General features: G+C 36.4%; 1 non-coding gene across 1 annotated transcript; it reads left to right on the top strand.

The window, feature by feature from the left end:
- Positions 1-1,075: 1,075 nt before the first annotated feature.
- On the top strand, positions 1,076-1,191 carry LOC136228280 (U5 spliceosomal RNA). The gene has a single exon (XR_010688608.1). It is a non-coding gene; the product is annotated as a U5 spliceosomal RNA (small nuclear RNA).
- Positions 1,192-9,697: the final 8,506 nt, after the last annotated feature.

The raw sequence follows: 9,697 nt of genomic DNA, 5'->3' as shown, positions 1-9,697 counted from the left end.
ATTTTTATAACCGAACCGAATAAGTTTGGTAACCGAATTTGATTTAACCGAAAATTTTTGGTTCGGTTCGGTTACCGACCGAATAACCGAAAACTCAAAATATTTAATTTTTTGTACATTTTTATTTAATTAGTTTTCAAATAATATCCTTGTACAAAAGTTACAATTGAATAAATTAAAAGCTACTAAACCAAAATATATATATACAAAGATAAAAGTGTATTTTTTAGGGTTGGACTTTTTATTTATATATATATAAAGATAAAATTATATTTTTTATATGTATATATGAAGTTCGGTTCGGTTATCGGTTACACCGATATTTTTTTTCAATAACCGAACCGATAACCGATTACCAAATTAGGCTAAAATTAAAACCGAACCGAACCAGAATGTTAAAATAACCGAACCAAACTAAGATTTCGGTTCGGTTATCGGTTTGGTAATCGGTTACCGGTTATTTTGCTCACCCCTAGTTTGAACCTGTAAATATAGTAAAAACTAAAATGTAGCAATATCATCAGACCAAATATTATTACATAATCTGCATTTATAACAATTGTTACAAGGCCTATTTGAATAAGAAATGATATAAAACATTCCAGATGTGGTTTTCTTTATATATTTTAATGGTTGCAGTAAATTTTTAACAACTTTATATTTTAATGATTGCAGTGATTTTTAACATTCCATCGAAATATTGTCCGTGGTTTCCTCCAACAATCAGCATGACAGCATGTACTTTTTTCATTGAAATACGGAACTAGTCCAACGGAAATCCCAACCAGGTTGATAACATCATGTAATTTAAATTCAACTTTATATTTATGATTGCAGTGATTTGAAAAAATGCAATAATATTAATTATTGTATGAAGACCCCAGACCTCATCAACTGTAACCTCGATCAGCCATTAATAAATAAAATTATAGTAGAAAACAAAATTACCTCATCAACCTGGCGAAGCATGAAAGTAATGGAACTGAAGGCTGACGTCCCACATTGAAAACAAAGTTAAATAAACCCAAGCAGTTGGACTATATAATTAACCTTGAGACTTCATACAAACTCACGGAGCTGCGCTGTAAGCACAAAGCAAACTATTCTTTCGCCTTTTACTAAAGAATACCGTGCGCTTGCAGCTAATAGCGGCATACGCTTATTTTTGGAGGGGCAATTCTGTCATTGGCTTGCTCCCAACAAACCTAGTTTCATAAGCTTTTCAATAAATTGCAAACGTTGCAAGAGAATGGTGGTTTATAATAACAAGAATCTTCAGAAGAGAACGAAAATCCATTTACATGCTGTTTCTGGATCTATTCAGTCTCGAAATAAAGTAATTTGAAGAGTTCAACCTGTATAGGAGAAAAAATAAACACAACTTAAAAATTCAAGGTTAATTATATAAATCTTTTGATACATCTTCATGTGCTTGCTGTTAATTGCTAACATAATTTAGTAAATTTTATGGCAAACGACTAAATAGTGAGATGAAAAATACTATTTTAAGTTTAGTTTTGGATCGGAAATCTCTTAAATGGGAGGTCTTAGGCCGGCTCTTTCTAGAGTCACAAGCCTCTGTGAAGTATATGAGTTCATGATTGACGATAATGAATTAAAGTAGAGGTTTTTCAAGCAAATATTTCAATTTCAATATTTGTGGAATGGTACAATTAAAGGTCTTATTAACGAAGTGTCAATGTTTATATTAAAAGAAATTGATACATCATAGAAATTTTGAAACCGAAATTGTGATGTTTTATATGTAGGAGCTAAATTGGTTATTAAAATCTTGAGGCTATTTTGATACTTTATTCCTATAGTAAAGAATGCAAGAAAATGGTGATTTGTTTAAGAGAAAATTACAAAACTAAATTAAATGGGGGGCTCATTTACATATTTAACCAATTTACTCAACCTACTACATATCTAGACTGATTTTGTATGACTTTTCTATAATACCCCTAACCTTCCCACTTCCCACCACATCGCGAACGGTCGCTCCCCCTATCTCATTGGTTACGCAAAAAGTTGGCTCCTGCATTAATGATTTCAAGACTTTTGATCTTCCTTTCTTCCTTTAAATTGCACGAAATATGCACCATTTCGCCAAATCACAATGAATTTCTCTTTTTCCTCTCTTCATCTCTTGATTCTGCAACTTCCTAACCCTAGAAAACGAAGCCATGGTTCTTCATCTTCCTGTTCGTTACTTGGTTTCTTTCTTCTTGTTACCATGTTAGAAATGGTTATTCTACGTTATTTCCTTCGTTTTTCCCATGTTATGATATTGTTATTGTCGCTTTTAAGGGTGAAAGGGGCAAAAAATGTAAGTATCTGTTGTTTTTTCTGCGTTTTTTCATGAATAAACTTCGTGAATCGATGGTTTCGCGAAGATCGTCAAGTTACAGACCTCGCATACTTCGCGAAAAAATCGATTAGCGAAGTAAAATCACCTCTTTCCCTGCACATTTACATTCGCATGCTTCACTAATCTTCATTTCGCGAAGCCAAAATCGTCTTTTTCGCTGCTTAACACGATTAATTTTTTTTGAAGGTGGTTGAATACGTAACATCCCTTTCTGGAAGGCGGCGTACTGGGCTGCAGGGGAGATAACTTTTCTTCCTGTATAAGGATGAACTTCCCTCAAGATTGACACATTCACTCCTGAAATGGTTAGTTAGGAGAGATTGTGCCAATAATCCGGTACCAATTTTGAATCGGATGAGTAATCTTGATGTGCACTATGGGACACGTCCATCCCAAAACGTCTGGACTTCCATTTCTCATCCCAAAAGGTCTGGACTTTCCAGACCTTTTGGGATGAGAAATGGAAGTCCAGACGTTTTGGGATGGACGTGTCCCATAGTGCACATCAAGATTACTCATCCGATTCAAAATTGGTACCATAAATATAGTAAAAGGAGAAGGAAGAAAAAAAACAACAGAAATTAAAATGTAGCAATATCATCAGACCAAATATTATTTTATAATTGTTAAAGAGTGAACTATAGGTTTTTTGACAAATGTATATCTTATACTGCATTTTGATGTGCTTCAAGTTAATTTTTAATTTAAACTACAATACTAAACATATCAGCACTTCAAGTTCTGATTGTATGCCAATTGTAAAATCCCGCCAAGTCACCGTCTAAGCGGTTTGTTTTATTATAATTCAATTTCGAACATTATAGTAAGATTATTCGTGAATTGTGTTTATTATATAATACATAGTTTAATTGAATTTATATAACAATTTGTTTATTAACAAAAAAAATCCAGTTAATCCTGACTAATTTCTGACTAATCCTCGAATGACTTGTCTACCCGACTAGCAACTAACGTTTTTTTTATAACCTTGATTGTAATAAACAGAAACTAATTGAAATGACAATGAACTTTTCACTTGAATAGATGAACAAGGAAGTGGATTCTAAGATTTGTATTAGCAAGCTCTTTAAAATAGATTTTACGGCTGTTGATCGTCGGTCTCTCAAAATACAATGGAATTGTCAACAAACTCTAACTGTGCGCCTAGATATCATCGGAAGCAAAAAGGAATGAAGCAGAATATACAAAGAACATAATACTGGTTATATAGATAGATTTTACCGTTGTTGGTAATCGGTACTCGCGTCGTCCACGTTGTAGAATAAATTCAATAAAATATAAATTTTGTGTGCTTAATTACAATAAAATCCTATAGCACGATTGATGAATTTGATGCCAAGAAGAATTAAAGGTGAACATTTGTGGCCTACTTTTAAAAACAGCACTTTTATAAGGACTTAAAGGTTATATTTTGCACTTAAAATCTGTGGATCTTATTGGTTAGTAGTACTTCGTACTTGGCATCATCTTAGTCTCTCTTGTCCACAACCAAAAGGATAATTCACAAAATACAATGACAGCTGGTATTTTAACAATATGTAAATAGCATGAAAATAAGGGAAATGGGAGCTTGGCGTCCCACATCGAGAACAAAGTTAAAAATGTTGCGTTTTCTACAACCTTATTTTTTTAAATAATTTTTCATCCTTGTGAAGAATCTATTACAAAATTAATTAATTAAAATACCTTGCCAAGAGATTAGAATTTTGATTTAATGTATACTTGCACCTTAAATTTAAAATTAAACTGTGTTTGTTTTAACTATTGGCATACATTTTTAAAATAACTCTGGTTGGCCCATTCGAACATTTTACACGTAAAATCATTGATCTGTCATTGTTGACACATGAGACGTAATATGCGTGGTTTTACTTATTGGTATCATGAATTTTCAAAATAACCTCAGTTGGTCCATTTGGACATCCTACACATAAAATCATGGATCTGTCATTGTTGACTGATGAGATGTAATGTACGTGCTACAAAAAAAAAGTGTTAATTTATTCAGTATGTTTTATAACCTTAAAAAATCACTTATAAAACAAGAAAAGAAAAAAAGGGCAATTATGTTATGAAAGTATGAGACTTTACTGTTACAAGGCACATGCAGAATAAACTCAAACGTTTTTTTCTTTTATGTAGCATGCCCATGCCGCTTCATCTGTGAAAGATGACAGTTAAATGATTTTGTATGGAGGAGATTTGAATGAGATAATTATAAATGCACGATAAGTTATTTTGAAAGTTCAGAATCTCAATAGCAACAAGTTTAGAGATGTAAATATACTTAAATTTTCTAACACCTTATCAATACTCAATCCAATGCCTACTTTGCATTCATTTATTGTTGCAGATATATAAACTAACATATGAACAATCACTTCAACCTATTTTTATGAAAAAAATTGTCCATATAGAGTTCTCTAGTACATCAAAATCTTGGCTTGTATAAAATTTACTCTATTTTTCTTATTTTGCTTTGCATCTGAGAGCTTGTAGTGACTGATCCATGTAGAAGATGTTCTATTGATGGAAAAACATAAAAAGCTACTTAAAGATCATGGTTTTTGCATTTGGATCCATTAGCAATTTATTATGATGATATTTTGTTATTCATATTACATGAAATCTGATATATCATGAAGAATCGGATATATTAAACTTGATTATCACTAAATCGAAAATCTGCAATTTATTGATTAAATTAGAGCGTATCATTGATGAGTTTTAAATCATGATATAAAAATATATTTTATTTTATGATATAAAAAAAATGATATATTTGAATGAATCTTAATAAAATATTTAATTGTAACTTTATAACTAGTTGTGAATTTGAGGACTAAACCTGCTAATTGAGGTCAGCTCAAAAATAAGTCTAAGCCCAACCAAGCCCACCACTCAAGAACTAAGTAAAGCTCAGACCGGGCTTGGCAAGTCTATCTCCAAAGCCCACCCATATAATTAGGATTTTTTTAGAGCTTTATATATCAATATTATAAGGGTAATTAATTTATTAGTCCTATATTTGGACAAAACACACTGTTTAGTCCATGTATTTTAAAAAACACACGGTAAAGTTCCTAACTTTTTTCTCGGTGAACTTTTTAGTCCCTAATATTTTTCTCGGTGAACTGTTTAGTCCATGCCGTTAGACTCTCATAAAGATTCTGTTAGTTAATTTGGATTTGCGTTCTTCTTTTCCTTTATTTTCATTCCTTTAAACTCTAATGCATCTGAAATCAATTTTGAGTGTTATTCTTCTTGATTTTCTTCTTAATCGTTCAAATTCGTAAGCATTGAGTCTGTTCTTTTTCTTGTTCTCCATACAAATAGCTTATTCTTCAAAATTGGATTTCCTCTTCTGAAGTTTGAAGGTAAATAGTAAAGGGTAATTTAGTCATTTCTGAAGTCATAAACGGTAAAAAATCTAACAAACAGACGAAAGGACTAAACAGTTCATTGAGAAAAAGGTTAGAGACCTTACCATGTGTTTTTGAAAATATAGGAACTAAACAACGTGTTTTTTCAAAATATAAGGACTAATAAATTAATTACCCATATTATAATTGGTTATAAAACTACAATTAATTCATGAACAGTAAATCGCTTCTCCCCATCTTCAACTTTCTACTGCCGGTACCGGTGCCGGAGCTCCTCTGATCTGGCCTGCGTCTCCAGATCGTTGGCTTCTCCGCCCAACCCTTCTCTGTCCCTCTTCTTTCGATCTTAATCTCAGGCTGGGGGCTTGGAACTATGGACGGAAATCCTTGCCCCCATGACCCTGAACCTGTCGTTCTACACCAGCAAGATCCTCATCCAAATTTTTCAAGTTGTCCCACCGATGAACAGGCGCTCAAGAGTAACAAGAAGGCCAAAGGTGCTGATGGCTTACCTGATTCTACAGATAAAAATGAAGTTCTTGCCTCCCCAGCCAAAAGGAAGACTTCTTGGAAGGGGACTCTGCTAGGACAACCAGAAGCTGATGCAGACATGGATTTCGTACCAGAGACAACCGAGCTCACTGATTCGGAGTATGAGGAAGAAGAATTTGAAGCTGAAAAGGAAGATGAGGAAGATCCAAAATGTCCGACAATCCATCTGTCACCGGGAGAGAAAAAAACTCTATGGAAACCATGGGCTCACTCTCTTATCATCAAGGTGCTCGGAAGAAAAGTCGGATTCCGCTTTCTGGATGCTAGAATGATTATTATATAGCAAAGTTCTCCAATGCTGTTGATTTTGAAAAAGCTAAATATGGAGGCCCCTATATAATAGCTGATTATGTCATGACAATCCAACCTTGGAAACCAAATTTTGATCCTTTTGATGTTGAGGTGAATAGAGTTCTTACATGGGTGAGATTTCCACGGCTACCAATTGAATACTATAATTTGCTCTTTCTGAATAAACTAGTAGCTATGGTTGGGGAAGTTCACCATGTGGACAAAACAACAATTTCCATGGAACAGGGAAAATTTGCCACGGTATGTGTAGAGGTAAATTTGAATAAGCCTCTCATATCAAAATTCAAGCTCAGAAACAGAGTGTATCGGATTGAGTATGAGGGTCTCCATACGATTTGCTTCGAATGTGGTATGCACGGACACTATCAAGATAAGTGTCCCTTAGCTATGCATCGAGAAGGCACAGATACAGGGGAAAATAACAATGGTGGTAATACTTCAGAGCTAAACAGGGTCACTCGAGAAGAGGTGGCCAATGACTACGGACCCTGGATGACTGCAAAAAAACCAATCAGACGACGAACCAAAGCCTTGCAAAGAATAGACAAAAATGAGTCTGCCCCTTCAAACAACCTTAAGAATGGAAGTATAGCTCCGGCTGTGGAGAAATCACCTGACAGCAAGGTGCCTGAGCGACCAAATGAAAGAGGAATGGAACTAGCAGGTCTAGGGTTACCGGATGGAGGTGGCTCAAGGTTTGCAATCCTAAAAGGGGATCAGGAGGAGGAGGAAACAGAGGAGCTAGTTAAAACGAACAACAACCGGGATCTAGGAAGAATAGAACCTAGTAAAGGTATGGGGAGTAGGAGTAAAAATCCACCATCTACTAAGAAAGATTCGACGAGTCGGAAGTAGACCCGAGCCAGAAAGATACCACTAGACCTTTGAGCTCTAACCTTTCCAAGCAAGGGAACCAGGAAAGACAGAAAGCTTTTGATAAAAAGCTAAAGGGGCAAGCAACCGGATCTAGCTCCACCAAACCGGGGCCTGGGTCAAGGACCCAACACTAAGATTTTCTCCTTAGTTCTTATTGCCTCTTATGGAGTGTTTATCTTGGAATGTATGAGGGGCGGCGAATAGGGCAACCCGCCTTCACCTCAAAGACTTGCTAAGGTTGCATAAACCATCCATTTTTGTGTTACTAGAAACTAAAGTAAGTGGATTGGCTGCTCAAAAGATTGTCGAGAAGTTTAGAGGCTGGGAGTGTGTTCGTTCAGAGGCTCAAGGTCGCTCTGGGGGAATTTGGGTGTTCTGGGAAGACTCGAGGATCCAACTCCAAGTTGTACAGGTGCACCATCAGTTCATTCATTGTGAGATCAAACAGAATGGAAAGTTTCTCTGCTTCACATCCTTTATCTATGCCTCCCCTTGTTCGTCTGAGAGAAACGTTCTTTGGAATTACCTACAGGTGATAAGCAGAAACTTGGACACCCTTTGGTTCCTTATAGGTGACTTTAATGACATTGGCTCCCTAGAAGATCAACAGGGAGGTAGTCAACGATATGCCAGAAGAGCGATAAACCATAAAATGCACATGGATGACTGTGGTGTGATGGATCTAGGATTTTCTGGAGCTCGTTTCACTTGGCGCCGCCAGTTCCTCTCTGTCAGGTTGGATAAAGCATACGGTAATGAAGCGAGCAGATTTTCTTTTGCTGAAGCTTTGGTTATTAACCTTCCCTTTAGACATTCGGACCATGCACCAATCCTATTTAAGCTTCAAGGACTCATTGGAAAGAAAGATCTGCGATCGTTCCGTTACCTAATGGCCTGGGAGGAGCATCAGGATTTTGAAGCTGTGGTCAGAAGTTCTTGGGGAAGTAACGATCATCCGGTTTTGGCCGGGGAAGAGTTTAAACGACAAGCCGAGTCATGGAATAGAACAGTCTTTAGCAATATTTTTATAAGGAAAAGGAAGTTGATGAAACGTCTAGCAGGGGTTCAAAACGCCATTACTAGAGCCTATCGTAGTAATCTAGTCCAGTTGGAACGGTCGCTTCAAAATGAGCTGTTGGCAGTACTGAGACAGGAGGAACTCTTGTGGTTCCAAAAGTCGAGAAGGCAATGGATCACTCAAGGAGACAGGAACACAAGATACTATCACTTGTCGACCATTATCCATCGAAGGAGTAATAAAATTGAGGCTATTTAGACTGAAAAGGGTGATTGGATCTATGAGATGGATGGGATCCATGACCACGCTAAACACTTTTATGAAAGTCTTTTCACAGAGGAAAAGGATCAGTCAGGGTTAGCGCTGCGGACTAGCAACTCCTTTCCATCCTTGGAAGAAAGTGAGAAAGCTGAGATTTTCAGGCAGATTACCAAGGATGATATTAAGAATGCACTGTTTGATATGAGTCCTTGTAAAGCCCCGGGAACCGATGGATTACCGGCGGTATTCTACCAAAAGCACTAGGATGTTGTCAGAGAGAGCCTATATAAGTTTGTTTTCAACTGCTTTTCGGGTAACGAAAACATAGCGGGAGTTAATCAGACACTCTTGGTTCTCATTCCCAAAATGTTGAACCCTACCTCTTTTCTTCAGTTTTGCCCCATCAGCATTTGCAACGTCGCTTACAAGTTGATTACTAAGATTATAGAAAACAGACTGCAGCTTCTTTTGCCTAGAATTATTTCCCCCACCCAATGTAGCTTTGTTCCGGGTAGACAAATTATTGATAATATCATTGTGGCTCAGGAGGTTATCCATTCTATGCGCATAAAGAAGGGGAGAAAAGGATTCATGGCTATCAAAATAGATTTGGAAAAAGCATACGACAGACTGAACTGGAACTTTATCCTTGATTCTCTCCAACAAGCAGGTATTCCAAGTCTTTGGCAACCGATGCATAACCAGCAGCTCTATGAAGGTCTTGATAAATGGTGAGATGACTGACCCTTTTCTTCCCTCTCGAGGAATAAAACAAGGGGAACCTATCTCCCCTTATGTTTTTGTTCTTTGCATGGCCCGCCTTGACCACATGCTGCGAGATGCTATTGATTCAAAGACCTTGAAGCCTATCCGGCTTTCTCGAGATGGCCCAGAAATCAGCCA

Source organism: Euphorbia lathyris, chromosome 4 (genome assembly GCF_963576675.1).
Source record: "Euphorbia lathyris chromosome 4, ddEupLath1.1, whole genome shotgun sequence".
In the NCBI taxonomy this organism is placed as follows: domain Eukaryota; kingdom Viridiplantae; phylum Streptophyta; class Magnoliopsida; order Malpighiales; family Euphorbiaceae; genus Euphorbia; species Euphorbia lathyris.
The sequence above is the reverse complement of the archived record's forward strand: the minus strand, read 5'-3'. Positions and strand labels throughout refer to the sequence as shown.